Source organism: Macrotis lagotis, chromosome 1, assembly GCF_037893015.1.
Source record: "Macrotis lagotis isolate mMagLag1 chromosome 1, bilby.v1.9.chrom.fasta, whole genome shotgun sequence".
In the NCBI taxonomy this organism is placed as follows: domain Eukaryota; kingdom Metazoa; phylum Chordata; class Mammalia; order Peramelemorphia; family Peramelidae; genus Macrotis; species Macrotis lagotis.
This window is the reverse complement of record NC_133658.1, coordinates 638,262,556-638,278,055: the sequence shown is the minus strand read 5'-3', so window position 1 is coordinate 638,278,055 and position 15,500 is coordinate 638,262,556.

Sequence of the window (15,500 nt, the reverse complement as noted above, 5' to 3'; positions counted from 1 at the left end):
TTTCCTAGGGTTAAAGAGGTCTGATTCCAAATTAAGAGCTAATCATGCGTAGCCCAAAAGACCAGGCTCAGCTGATACCTTAGCCCACCAAAACCTCAGGGTCTAAGATGAATCAGAAAACTGATTCCTGGGGTTGAGATACAGGTTGTGAGATTAGTACTAAAATATGGAGTTTATTATTAGAATTACTTCTTTTAACCTCTCTCCCAAGATTTCAGACTTCTTTTGCAGCTATTCATGTTTTCTGCCCTTATACATCACTGAGGGAGGTTCTGGTATAGTTAAGATTTTGATCTTCTGTGTGTTTTCTTCCAACTCAGTTATGTCATTAATGTCAATTATGTCATTATTTTTTCCTGGGGAAAAATAAAACACTATGCCCTTTTATTTATTAATATTTTAATTGAAAATACTCTTACTGAGTTATCATTTTACATTTCTATTGTTAGCCCAACCCAATAATTACAAAGGACAGTTACAAGGCACATTTATATTTTGGGGGTTCAATATGATATGCCATTCACAATGAATCATGTATAAACAACTACAGGAAAACAATAATACATACTTCATTAATAATACATACTTCATTAGTATTAAATACTGAATCTTAATCACAAATGAGTTGTAATTGAATTCAATAACAATTGGTTATTTTATCTAATATAATTAAAACTTACAGATTTTTTTCAGCAGAAAAATCAGTTGTTTAGTTCTAAAAATGTATGGTGACAGGAGCAAGGACATTTTCTTTTTGTTCTCTTTGCTTTGTAGAAGCTTTAATCCTCTGGCTTTTATCTCTCAGGCAATAACCTCTTCTGAGGGGTTAAGTATTCATTAAGATAAAATGGAGCAGAAGATTGAACACATTGCAAAGGAACATCATCCATAAACTAATTTAGACTTCAGTCACACAAAGGCTCAAACCATCCTCATTCACATGGGACCCAGCAAGAATAGATTTCAGGGTTATAATCAAGACTGAATTTGGAAACTCAATTCTCCACTCAGTCCACTCCTCTCATATTGGTTTTATTTCATGGCTGGTAGTAAATTGTCTAAAAACAATTTCCTTTGGAAAAAAAAGAAAGAAAATTAGAACACTTTATTGTTCCATTTCTTAAAAATTTTGTATGAGATGTCTATGGTGGAGAGACTGGCAAGAAATCTTGGGGTTTGGAACTAATAGGACCTTTGTTTCCCAATTTCTGGTAAAATGTTTCTTTGGCTTTTGACAGAAGTCCAATCTAGACTCTACTAATGCCTTGCTGGATCCCAGGGGAGTTTAGAAATGTTCCTCAAAGGCATTTTGCCAGTTTTTGGTTGACTACACCATTTGGCAAAGGGGCTGCAAAAATTTGGCAACTTTGCATTCTAAATGCCATTGCTGCTTGTTTACCCTTAGACCAATTTTTCTTAAATTGCTTTCCAGTATCTACATCATTTCTTGGCATCCAATGAAATTGGTGAGGCTCTTTTAATTTTTAATCTAAAAATTATCCTTTTATATAGCAGACCAATAAAGTCTGAGATAAATAAAAATCTTAGGTCTAGTGAAGCCCTAGGTAATCAAATGATCATAGATTTAGAGTTAGATGTTCCTAAAAGTCCAGACAGTTCATTTCCCTCCTTTTATAGAGGAAACTGAGCTATTCAGAGGTTAAATGAATTGTCAAGGGTTCCATTTTTATTATGGCTACGAAGTGATTCAAACAAACCCTGGTATTCTTGACTTGAAGTTCAATATTGCCTTTCAAAAGTGCAGCATTTCATTAAGCAACCAACTTCTATGTGTGCATGCTTTTTTTCAGCTCTGTGATTTGGCTCAAGCCATTTCTTCTCCTTGGAATATCCATTTCATAAGCACTGCTTGTACAATTACTACCCACATAGATAAAATGTTATTACATAAAGGAAGTGACTTCTCCCTCAGAACAATCATGTAAGTTTTGTTAGTGCACTTTTCCATTCTATCTGCTGTTATATAGCTATGTGTGTGCATGCATTCTATCCCCCAAGCAATTATAAGCACAATGTCACATTTCCATTTGCAATGGGTATAAGAGATCATATATTTTAAGTCCTTAAAAAACTTGTTAAATGAATGGTTGAATAAAATGTGTGAATATTCCATTAGTTCTGGAGATTCTGCTTCTGGGAAAAAAATAAAACTTTAACCACTTCAACTGACTTCTGACAAACTCTTTTATTTGAGAATGATAAAGGAAGCACTGCCATTATTACAACTCTTTCTCATTTTAACTATGTCAGCATGCATTCCACCTAGAAAATGTTTAAATGAAAAAGGCAGTATTCCAATATTTTATTTGAATGAAAATGATGACCATTTCTAAGAGAGAAGTATTCTAAAGGTATGCCATAAGGCTTCCAGGCCTATCCTTTGATCTTCTTTAAAAATATTATCATCAAATGGAGAAAATCCTTTTCCTAGGTTTAAAAAATAATATCATAATATTTCCTTAAGAATCCTTTGCTCTTGAACAGTATGCTTCAGGAAAGATATCAAAGGCTTTAAAATGAACTAATGAATCTCTTGTTTCACAAAAAGTAAGATTCTTATATTTTAAAAATTATTTTCATGTTTTCCCTGTAATGATATTCTAACTCAAATATGAGCATGTATTTTGCTTCTAAATGCATGCTAAAATAATTATTGTTCCCTCTGTCTCTTTTTATCACTCTCTCCATGAAATCACTTCTCCCAAACCCCAACCAATTCATCAAAGAAAGAGCAAAGAATAACAAGGTCCAAAAAAACCCAGGAATATCATTTACTCTACAATATTGTAAATAATTATGCCTTGTTATTGACAAATATTCAATTCTAGCTAGATTGAAATTTCCCCCATCACATCAGGGAAAGCTAGTCAAGGTCTTTGAATGGTTCGGATAACTCTAAATTAGCAGCATTCTACTTCTCAGTTTCAAAATATCAAACAAATATCACAATTGTGAAAAATACCCAGATCATTCAGGTGTGCCACTAAAGAAATAGAACTATGTAACACCTTTGTGAATAGAGGAAATTCTTATTGTAGTATACAGAGGGATGTGCTTGCTCTGATGATAAGATGGATCTTCCATTAATAGCTTGGGCAGTCTGATGCCTAAAGTGGAACCAGAAAGTGAAATGGTTGATGTCTTATTTTGCATTCTAACCATGGAATAAAAACCTAAGCTAGAATTAATTCCTTTGTAAGTATTTAGAAGTACTGTTAACAATGACCTTGTGAAGCAGAGCTAAAGTTATTCAGGTTTCCACAGATTTCCTAGTTTAAAGGGATATAGTACTTCCAACCAGGTGGTCCATAAGCTAGTTAGAAAAATCTCAAAATATATTGTGAAATAAAAATAATATCCTTTGAGATTTTTACTTAACTCTCTTTCCTAACCTCTCAGGCGGGAGTCAGAGAAAAATAAGCATGAAAAGAATAAGAACCGACATCACTAGAAAAACACTACCTGGGAAACTGCAGGATATTGAAAACCCTTTTGTTTTTCTTTTGCTTCTTCTATCCCCATTCTTTAGGATTGTTATCATATTTCAAAGATATTTTGGGGCTGGATGTATCTTTGTAGCCAGATCATGAATCCAAAACTTCAGAGGGACTAAGGAAAACTATTATATGCCCTGGTCTCCTTTCCATAAACACATTTTATGTGTAAATATTTTTGAGTTCTATTAGAACATATGCAAAGAAGCTATCTGGTAAAATGTTATATTTATTTTTCTCCAAGTAAATAGGATATACTTTGGCCTGATAAATTAGATGAATAAGAGACAGTATTGCACAGTAAATACTGAGCCATCCCCAGAATAAGGGGAGTAAGTGTTCAAGTGAATACCTAGGCATACTATAGAAAATCCCAGAAAGCAGGGACTGGAGTGGCTCTTCTAATTCGCAATGTTAACTGTGTAGCTCTACTTATAACTCAAGGAACTTCCTTAGTCTTCTGTTCTATCTGAACTGAAGGATAAAAAGAATAATAGATTTTTCACAGGTAATAAAAATCAAGAACAAAGATCAGAGTTAAAAATCATTTAATCTAATTTTGGAATAATCTCTTAACATTCCACTTTGTTACTGAATTTCTTTTCTGATGATTCAACCGGACTAAAGGACATGAATCCCACCTAGTAGGGTCCTGGGGATACACATGAAACCAGAGTCTGAGGAAACTCTTACAGAATATTGTCTATCATTTCATAAATTCACTCATTTGTTCAGTATTTATTGAATACGTATTATATGCTGGATTCTGGGAACACAGAGACAAAAATGAAATAGTTCCTGTCCTCAAGGAGTACATTCTTTAAAGAGAGACATTGTGCATACATATAAGTTACATATTTCAGTTAATAAAATCGCAATTTAAAAGGAAAGGAGCAGAAGTCAAGAGTGTAAGGACATATTGAATAATTCAGTAATTTTCAATGACCCTCAAAGACAACAGTTCTTCTATATGTGTGTTAAGTATGACATTCTATATTCTTGGATCATCAATGTAAATGAAAATGAGGATATTGCAGTTCTCACTAGTTTAACATGCAAGTTTCTTTAGACTATAAAAGAATAAAGGTAGATTTCTCCCTGACTCAACTAAACCACATAAGAAGAATGTGACTTGCTTTTTGTTCATTTTTATAATTCCTTTAGCATGATGCTAATGTAATTCAAATACAGTTATTCCCTTGGGAAGAAATGGGAATCTCTCATTTCTTTTAAACATATGACATAAAGTTTATATGTGTAAAGAGCAGAGCTCAGCATAAAAGCATGTATAAAATGGTATATAGTTTCAGTAGCCCTATTAATGTGGAATGTGGGGTAAGTGCATTGGCAGACTGTGTGACTGAAGGACAAATCTTCATCAGAAGTCAATTGTCAATCGTTCTTAGTCTAAATGGTGTGTGTGTGGGGGGCATGCATGTATAGGTATCAGGCTTTTGATACTGCATCTTTTGGGATGTATGAATGAATATATCCCAAGTATTCCCTCTGCTCATCTGAAAGCAAATGTATCTTATCTGAAACTTCAAAAAGTACCTAGGATGATTTTGAGAAGAGATTGAGGAAGTAGAGGGACAACGTTATAGGTCTTCAGCTTAACTATTCAAATAGATAAAATATTTGTCAAAAACTATGTGACCAAAACTCTGCTAGTTAGAAATATAATTTAGTCATATACTTAAATAAATGGTCCTGGTTAGAGATAACTAATGTAATAGTTAACCTTGTCCAGAATAAATCCACTTAAGTACTGAAAGAAGTCACTTATAATCAGCAAAAATATTTAAATCCAAAGATGTAAAGCTCAAAAAAGCAGCTAACATTGAAATAATTCCCAAACTGATATACTCTCTACCATTTAAAATGAGCTAACATTCCTCTTTAAGGTACCAGAAATACAACAGTGGCAGATAACCTCATTTGTGATTCAATTTTATCTATGAATATATATGTTTCCTTAAAGGTCAAAAAAGGATCATGATCATAATACTTCCTGAGTCAGGATCCATGGCTTCACAAGGTTTTAGTGAAATCCCCAAAAGTTTATAGACCATAATAACTCTTAATTGTTATCCCAGAGTGTCAAGAAAGCCATTAGAAATGAAACCATAGAAAATGAGAATTTGCACAACTCCAGGGAGGCTATTAGACTGTGATTATTTCTTCCAATATTGACTTTTGAAGAACAAATGTGTTTCTTAAAAACAGTGATGTTTTTTCCTGAGAAGGAAGGTCTGAGTAATTTCCTCAAGGCCAAAGAAGGGACCAAGAGCAATGTTCAATATTTTGCTCTGGAACTAAACTTTTGCCTTCATGAGTGGAAGATACTGCTTTATTATTATATTGCTAAACATTTAATACCTACATTGTAAAGTGCCAAAGGTAAAAGTTGCTAGGGAAGATGCAATAGTTAATCGTTTGTCTTTGTGGAGTTACTTACATATAAGGTTATACTTGCACATAAGGGGATTAAAAATATTATAAATAGATTTAAGTGGTATAAAAGAAAATCCTATATGTGGCATAATAGAGGGGATTTTATCAATTGAAATGATTTTGACAGACTTTAGAGGAAAATTGGTATTTGATTTGGATTTTAAAGAATGAATTGCAATTCAACCAATAAAGTTAAGAAAATTGGAAGAAAGGAGTCCAGTTTATCATGGAAAGGAACAAGATCAAACAGATGGTAGCAGGTTTTAGAAGGTCTTCAATTCCAGGCAAGGAAATTCAAATTTTATTCATAAAGTAGCAGCGAGCTTCCAAAAGTTTTAAAGGAGGGGTATGGCATGTCCAGATCTATGAATTTTGGCAGCAGGAAGGATATGAGTGTGCTTGAAGGCTAGGAGAGCAACAGGGTGTGGAATCAATAAAGAAAGACTTGTGAGGAGACTATTGCAAATATCCTGAACAGGAATTGAGAACACACACTTGCGTTGTAGCAATAAATGTAAAGAGGAGGAAAAAGGTTGGAAAGAAATTGTGTGTGTGGAAATTCCAGTGATTCTGAAGGTATTAAGTGAACTACTGATATACAATTACCTATGCTCAATTATCTCTTGCTTTCATTATCTGTCTTTTCCATTTCTACTCTTGTACTACTCAAATTAGATGAAAAGGGGCAGCTAGGTTTCTCAGTGGATAAAGCACAGACCATGGAGTCAGGAGGACCCGAGTTCAAATCTAACCTCAGACATATAATAATTGCCTACCTGTGTGACCTTGGGCAAGTCACTTAACCCCATTGCCCCTTAAATAAATAAAAAAGAAATTAGATGAGAAAACCATACATCTGAACTTACAGGAAACAATATGTTATCTAATTTTGCCATTTAGTGTTTCCTAATTGACTTTCTGTCAGGGTTTTTGACCTTCATGTTTTGGGATTTTTTTGAAGCCTATAGACTCCTTCCTAAAATGTTTATTAATTCACAAAATTCACATAGATAATTTATATCAACTTCACATTATATATTATTGTATAATATGATTATAGATTATAATTCTATTATTATTACAAAAGTTATAAAATATCTTAAAACACAAATTCATGGACTTCAGGTTAAGAACTTTTACTTTGTAACAGGTTTCATAATCTTTATTCCAGACCTCTTTTCAAGGCTCCTCCTCTGCTGTTTAACCACACCCACTCTATCAAGAACTACATATCATAGAGGCCATTCAAGGAGGGCTATACATTTTTTTTTTTGGTCCTTTCCTTGTCATTTTATCTTCTTTCTCTCTTCTTAACTCAGTCTTTGATAGAGAGGTGGCTTTTCAGATCAAGGTCTATCTAATATTTTATGCTCTTGATCATATCTCCTCTCTCTCTTCCAACAATTTGTCCTCTGAATCAATTTCTCTTCAGACTCTTCCTTTCTACTGACATATGCCTTGCTACCTATAAATGGAACTAGGTCATCCCCATATAAAAAACAAAACAAAAACCAAAAAACTTTTTCTTGAGCCTGCCATTATCTCAAGTAGTGGTATTGTAATCTTTCTTCTATTTCAAAATTGAATACCTAGAAAAAAATTCCTCATATGACTCCCCACTAATGAAAACTATGGTATCCATGGTGCAACAATAGAAATACAGATCCCTTGAACTCAAGAAGCTTATGCTTTTTGAAATGAATACAGATAAATGTTTTTGTGGTCATTGCTATTATCCTTCAATTTTGAAGAGGACCAAAGACATTATGAGTGATGATTTGCCTGGATTTAAGGGAGGCAGATTTACACAAAGTCCTTAGCCTCGTTTTCCTTTTTTGAGTCATCAAAATCCAGGGGCAGAACAAAGATCAAAATGACTGACAGTGACCTGGAGTGCAGCGTATAACCATGACCATCTTCAATGATTGACCAAACTGAGTATTATACTTTTGTTCTCTGCTCTGAATCCTATTGTCTCTGTTGGGACCCTCCATTTATTTACTGCTACATTCTTTAAGCTATATGTTTTTCTCTACTTCAATATAGTGGGTTTCAGCTGCTTGTTGCTGCAAGTCCCTTATAAGGGAGGGATAGGCAGTGAGAGAACATATAGTGATAGGCATCAGTAAAAGGCAGCTTAGGAAATGACTGAGGATATTGTTTAGGCTGATTCTTTCCCATGTTCCACATTTTCTGCTATGGCTACTTTTATGACCATTGGAATAAATTGTTATGTTCTATCTAATCTACCAGAAAAAGTCCTCACATGCTTGGGGTAAACATCTTGTTAACTGAATGACATGTCTGAGGCCTGTTTCTTACCCTCAACCTGGTTTAACCCATCTGCTGAGATGGATTACTGTGTATTTTTTAGCTTCTTGAAGCCACCGGGAGAGTTGAGTGAATCAGGTGGTTACCAAAGGTAGATAAATTGCTCAGCAAGTTCACACCAAGGTATTAGTCTTTCTGAGAACCCCATACACCTCACAAAGATAAAATAAATACCACTAAAACATAATGAATGCAAAGGAGTAAATGCATACAGTCTTCAGAATATCAATATTCAAAAATGAATCTCAAAACACAACCCAAAGCAAAGAATAATTGAGTTCTGGATTATCCATTTTATCGGGGCATAAAGGAGTGAGGAAGTTGTCCAAGTTGTCCAAACATTTAATTTTATATACTTTATCCTACTTTCCATCCCAATACCACTTTAATACTAAGCTCTCCTAATATAATATATCTTTTTGGCATATGGAGTTAATAATGATTAAATCTTTAAGACTTTGGGCTAGCTCATAATGATAACGTCCCTTTGTAGCTCTCTCAATTAATCTGAAGCAAAATAAGATTTTATACTTTTATAATAACCTTTAAAATCCCTTCATCCTCTCTAGCACTTACCTAGAGTTTGTTCTTTTAGGTAATGTTCCAAAATAGAAATGATGATTAAAGAAGAAAAGATCTGGGCCATGAGAAGAGACATTTGAGGTTAACAATGTTAGCATAATATTTTCAATTAATTTTTAATTGATTCACAGGTAGAAGATGGATATATTCTCTAACTATGAAAATAAATAATAAAATAACAGAAACAATAAATTTTGAAGATTTAAAAGTTGTCAGAAATGCAGTTCAAATTCTTTTCTTTGATGAAAGGCCACATTTTAAATAATTTATGATAGTTCTTTAAAAAAAAAAACTATTATTTTTTTCTAGCACTTTGTTCCAGGAGATCTCAACTCTAATTTCAACCACCTGTGAATTACAATAAAATATTTGCTTACCCAAAGTAAATTTTGTTTTCATGTTACTCAATAATTAGAATCTACTTTATTTAAGAATAATTCTGGAATCTCATATTTGGAAGAGTAGATCATTCAATCTAATTCATAAACCAACCCTAACCACCCTCCTTTCACAGCCTTCAACAATTATTGCCTACCCTCTGATATAATATATCTTTTGATGGGAAATTTACTGCCTTAATTGGAAAAAATAAAAAATATTTTGAAGCCAACTTAGAAAATTTGAAATATGTAGAATATATGATTCTACCTCAGAAACACATAGTCTTTTTAAACCTTTCCTCATCAAGCCTGGAGCCTCTATTAAATAGTTCTTGACAGATACATGGACTGTACCTTAGACACTCATTCAATCCAGGGACTCAGGACGCTGAAACTCCTAGCTTTTAGATTCTTGAAGAAACTCAAGTTTTTTTTCTCTTTCTTCCCTTCTTCTTCCTGAACTCTGAGGTGGTTGTACAAGGTCCTTTATGAAGTCCTTTCTAAGATATACATATATATATATATATATATATATATATATATATATATATATATATATGTGTGTGTGTGTGTGTGTATATATATGTGTGTATATATATATATGTGTGTGTGTGTGTGTGTGTGTGTATATATATATATATATATGTTAATTGAAGAGCCATTCAATAGATAACATCTCTCCAGTTCAGTTGTCTGACTTGCATATCTCAAATTTTTTTTTATGAGGGAAGAGATAAATATACTCCCATGGTTTCTAAGTTAACATACATTCATTAAACAATTGTGAGCATACAAAAAAAACCAAATCAATCCCTAATCTCAAGCAGGGGGCAGCTAGGTGGCACAGTAGATAGAGTGCCCGGTTTCAGTCAAGAACACTCATTTTTCTGTGTTCAAATCTGACCTCAGATACTTGTGAGCACGGGCAAATCACAAACCCCCAACTTCTTTGTTTCTCAGTCATTTGTACTAGAAGCTGGAGAAAGAAAAGGCAAACTACTCCAGTATCTTTACAAAGAAAACTCCAAATGCATCTTGAAGAGTTGGACACACCTAAAACAATTTGGCAATACCCTCAGCAGCCAAAATTTTATTTGGGGGGAGGAGAACAAAATGAATATATGTAAGTAAATAGAAAATATCTATAATATATACAAATATATACAAAACAAATATAGTTTCAAGGATACAGACACTTTTGTTTAGAAGGATTAGAAAGGGAATCATCTAAGCAGTAGTACCTAAGCTAGGTAAGGTAAGGTAGGTAAAGAAGTACAACCGAGGCAGAGGAGACAACCTGAGTAAGAGCACAGAGATGAAAATGAAATATTGGTACAAGTAAAAATAAGTTTATTTTACTGAAGCACAAAGTAAATGGAAACTAATCTGGCTTGATTAATTGGAATCAAATTGTGAAAGATTGTGTCTTTGTATTTTCTCCAAAAATCAATCAAGAACCTCTGAGGTTTCTTGAACACAGGAGTGACATGATGAGGACTGTGCTCTGGGTATATCACTTAGGCAGTTATGTGTATGATGAATTGAAGAGAGAAGAGATGGGGACCAGCAGGACTGATTAGCTGATCATGTGATATCCTTGGCAAGATTTGGTGAGTACATAAATGCTTGAAGAAATGATAAATTGGAGAGATGTTTTGGAAGTAGAATCTTCAAGACTTGCCACCTGATTCTTTATGAGGATGAAGTAGAAGTAAGAATCTACCCTAACCAGGAAGTGAAGGATAGTGGTACCCTCAAGAGAAATAGGCAAAGGGATTGCTTTGGGGGGGAAGGCAACAGATTTTATTCTATTTCAATTTTTGAATGAATGAAATAATATTTATTAAATACTATGTGCCAAATGATTTCTTAAGTACTAAAAATATATAAAATTCAGTCAAGTCAATAAACATTTATTGAACACCCTATTTTCCAGATACAGTTTAAGCACTAGGCATACAAAGAAAGGCAAAAGACAATCACAAGTCCCAAAGAAATCACAGTTTAATAGGAAAAGAAAAAAAGGGCAGTTTTACTTACATACAGTAAATAGAATTCTGGACCTGAAGAAACTGAGGTAAACAGGATTAAATGACTTGCCCGAGGTCACACAACTATTAATGTCTGAGGCCAGATTTGAACTCAGAAAGATGAGTCTAGCTTGGTACTTTACCTCTTTTCTCAGTTTCCTTGTTTGCAAAATATGGATAATGACAGGATTGTTGTCTTGTCATTTGTAAAGCTCTTATGGTGCTCAGTATAAAGCCTGTCACCTAGCAGGTGTAATATTTATTCCCTTCCCCTCTGTTAATATTGCACTAGACCTCTGGAGGTCTAGCACACACTAGGACCCTGTTTTCCCAGAGCCATAGACAACACAACAAGCCTGTTATCCACCAGGGAACATAGGCACTTCCCTAGAAGAGGGCACAGGCAGTTTCCCTCATGACAGAAGGGGTAGATTGCCTCCATCTGCAGGGAGTAGTGTCCTTTGTGAGGACATGAACCTACTGAACTTGGTGAAGAACAGCTTAGAATAACCCTGATCCTCTGAATAACCACATTGTAAGCTGAGCTGAAGCTGAGAGATCTGCCAAGGCAATGAATAGGAGTCATCTGGTACTTAAGTACCAGCTTGTAGTCATCAGGTGTTGTTCTGTCTTCATGATGACCATGTTGTTTCTATTCAAAGAGCACTCACATGACTTTGTGAGCTCATCAGTTCAGGGGTTCATTCCAATGCTACAGATTGCAGTTCCTCCAGACCCACACATCCTGTCTAATTCTTGTCTGTGTTCTTTTACAACTCATTCCACTTCACCCAACATGCTGGAATCCTTCCTTGATTTCTCTCAACATCCTGAGGAAAACAATATAGCATGATGACAGTCTCCTAATGTTTTGTTCTTTGGAATTCTTTATTGGTTCTTTCTCAGTTGTTACTATTCAGTTGTGTCCATCTCTTCATGACCCCATTTGAGGTTTTCTTGGCAAAGATTCTGGAGCAGTTCACCATTTCCTTTCTCCCAACTCATTTTACATAATTAACTTTGGGCAAGTCACTTAACCCTGTTTGTCTCAGTTTCCTCACCTGTAAAATAAATTGGTGAAGAAAATGGGAAAAACACCCCCAGTGTTCACGAAGAGTTGGACAAGGCTGGAAAATAATTGAACAACACATAAACACATTTGACTTACAATAGCTGAAAACTAGGCATCCAAAAAGCAAAAGTGTGGTTAGCAGATTGAAGTCATTGTTTTATCCATACTCTCTCTTCTGATTCTTCTTCCTTTGCCCTAAAAAAATAAAACCAGTTTTCTTTCCTTTCCATGCACTTCATAGAACCACCAATTTCAAAACAAGGACCAGTAAAATGAGTTGTATTAGTAAGACAGTGTTAGGACTCTTCCAACATGTGTTTATTTCAAGGGAAAACAGAAACTCATGTAAATTAATACACCACTGTTGACTTTGAAAATAGCATGCCACTAATTCAAAGAATATATATATATATATGCATATATACATATATATTGTATATATATATATATATATTTAGCCTTTAAAAATCTAATAGTTACAGAAAAGTGAAGAATGATGCTTGCTAAAATGTGTCATTATTTCTGGTAGGTATATTTTTCAGAAACACTCAAGAAAGGCAGGTTGAAACGAGCCCACCCATATGCTTGAGCCCAAAGGGATGTTTGGATATATTCTGAATTCAACAGGTTTCTACATGCCAACTGCAAAGCATTTGTTTGTGTATTTAAAGGGCCTAGTTTGATCTATGCCCTTCCTTTTTATTCTTTTTAACTGAAATCAATTTCAGGAACTTTTATTCCTTTCCCCTTCTTCTTTGGGTTTAGACTTCATTTCAAATGGTTCTTGGCTATATGAGAAACTATTACAATTTTGGCTTACTCTCAAACATATGAGCCCCAGGTTGGAAATTACTCCCTTGTTTCAGAAAAGTAGGAGCTATTGTTTCTAAATGACCCTTTTTACTGAGAGAACAGAATGTAAAGAATGAGTTTCTTTCTCCTTTCACTGGTAAGTTATATTCAGACAAAACCCCGAATTCAGATTTTCTGAATATGATTTTCAAAGAATGACAGATAACATTTTTAAGGGCAGTGAGAAGTTTAACCTTTAGAACAAATAAAACAACAGACACAATAAGTATGCAATTTCATATGGGAATGGATTGCTTTCTGGAAACTCTACCAACAGTTGACTATTAGACTGGGCAATTTTTCTAGCAATAAGATTTCTCTTTATGCTGGGTTTCCTATGGTTAAAGGTGATGATCCAGCCACTATGGAAATTTCTGGAAACTTTTCCATTTCTTTTTAAAAGATAGGAAAATATAATTTCCTAAATATTTTATATAGTATACATTAGGCTTTGATCATCGGGGGTTAAGATCTTAGAAACCATTGAGAAGTCTCTGGTTAGGACAACTATTTTTGGGGAGAAGGATTAGTTTTAGATTCAAAAATGGAAGGAAATTCACAGATCATATACTGAATTTCCTCAGGTTAAAAAAAGATAGTTTTTTGTTTTTACATTGCCTTTTATTTCAATATATATCACACCCCATCTCCCCTATCCATTCAGTTGTCCATTGGCCAGAAGAAATTTAAAAAAAAATCAAGAGAACTAATAAATACATAAACCAAGTGTGTTATATGCAATGTTCCCATTTATAGTTCCTAACCTCTACATTTTTTTCTTCTCTTCTTGAGAGTGAAGTTTAGTGTTGCAATTCTAAAATTCACATTTGTTGTTATTTTTAACCATTTATTCTTCTAGAGTCACTGTTGATGTTGTTTCTTAGTTCTGCTTCCTGCACTTTGCCTCAATTCAGAGCTCATCCTGTGCTTTTCTTTATTCTTCAAATTCATAATTTCTTATAGTATAGTAGCATTCCATTCTGTTCATGTACCACAAACTGTTTGACTGTTCCCTACCAACTCCCTCATTTCAATGAGGAAGAGATCCCCATAGGAAGCAGCAAAGCTGTGATACAAAGTAAGGTGCTCTGAGTTTACACACTTTTGTTGACTACTCAGGGCATTCTAAAAGAGCCTTAAATTATTAGTCCAAGCAGAGTTACTAAATGTGGCACAGCACTGAGAGCTCCTTACATGTTGGACATTCAGAATCCCTAGAGCAACTCCAAAAAATATCCACTTTCTCTTCCGTGATAATGCCAGTGTTCAAGAACAAGGCAAACAGGAATAAGCTTCCCACATTATATAGAGAGGGGACCCACATGTTTATGAAGGGTTTTCTTTTGTTTCACTGTTACCTTTTTTCCTCAAGTGCTGCAAGAAAAAATAGCTATTATCATTACTGACCATTTAGGAGAGGCTAAAATATGTCCCTTATTTAGGTCCCAGAAAGACAATGCATGTTTAAACTATAAACTTGCTTCTAAGTTGTGCCAATAATTTTTGATTATAGCTCTAGACTAGTGACTGAATTGGCCTTCATTCTTCCTCACTCTTCTCACAAAATTCCCTTCTATTCCAATGTTTTCTAGTACCACTAGCAGAAATTAGAGAGGGGTAGAAAAAGGTGAAACATTTGAGCAAGATTTTTGATGCATTAGGAAATTGAAATAATTAGATGAAAAGGAATTTGAAGGTTATTTATTGTATTGGTGTCAAAGAATTGGAAATTGAAAGGATGTGTGATTGGGGAATGAATGACTGACCAAGTTGTGGTATATGAATGTAATGGTATAAGAAAATACATAGATGGTTTCAGAAAAATGTAGATAAGCTTAAATGAACAGATGAAAAGTGAAATGAGATGAACTGGTAGAACATTTTACACATGAACAGAAAAATTGTATGATAATCAAATGTGAATGACTCAGCTATTCTCATCAACACATTTATCCAAGAAAATTTGAAGGACTTTTGATGAAAAAAAAATGCTATCCATCTCCAGAGAAAGAATTTATGGAATCTTTTTTAAAATTATTTTTTCAATATTTTTTTATTTTTGATAAACATATTCACAGACATTTTCATTTTCAGTATGAGGAATTAGGATTAAGGGAAAGAGATAAATAAGAGATAATTTTTATAACGATTCTCAAGTATTATTTTTTGTTTTTCTTTTGTTTTGTTTTTCTTCCTCTCTATGGGGATAACATTGTCCATAGTTGGTGAACTGATTGAATCTAAGTGGAAAAGAAAACATATTTTAAAAATTTTCTTTATTTTT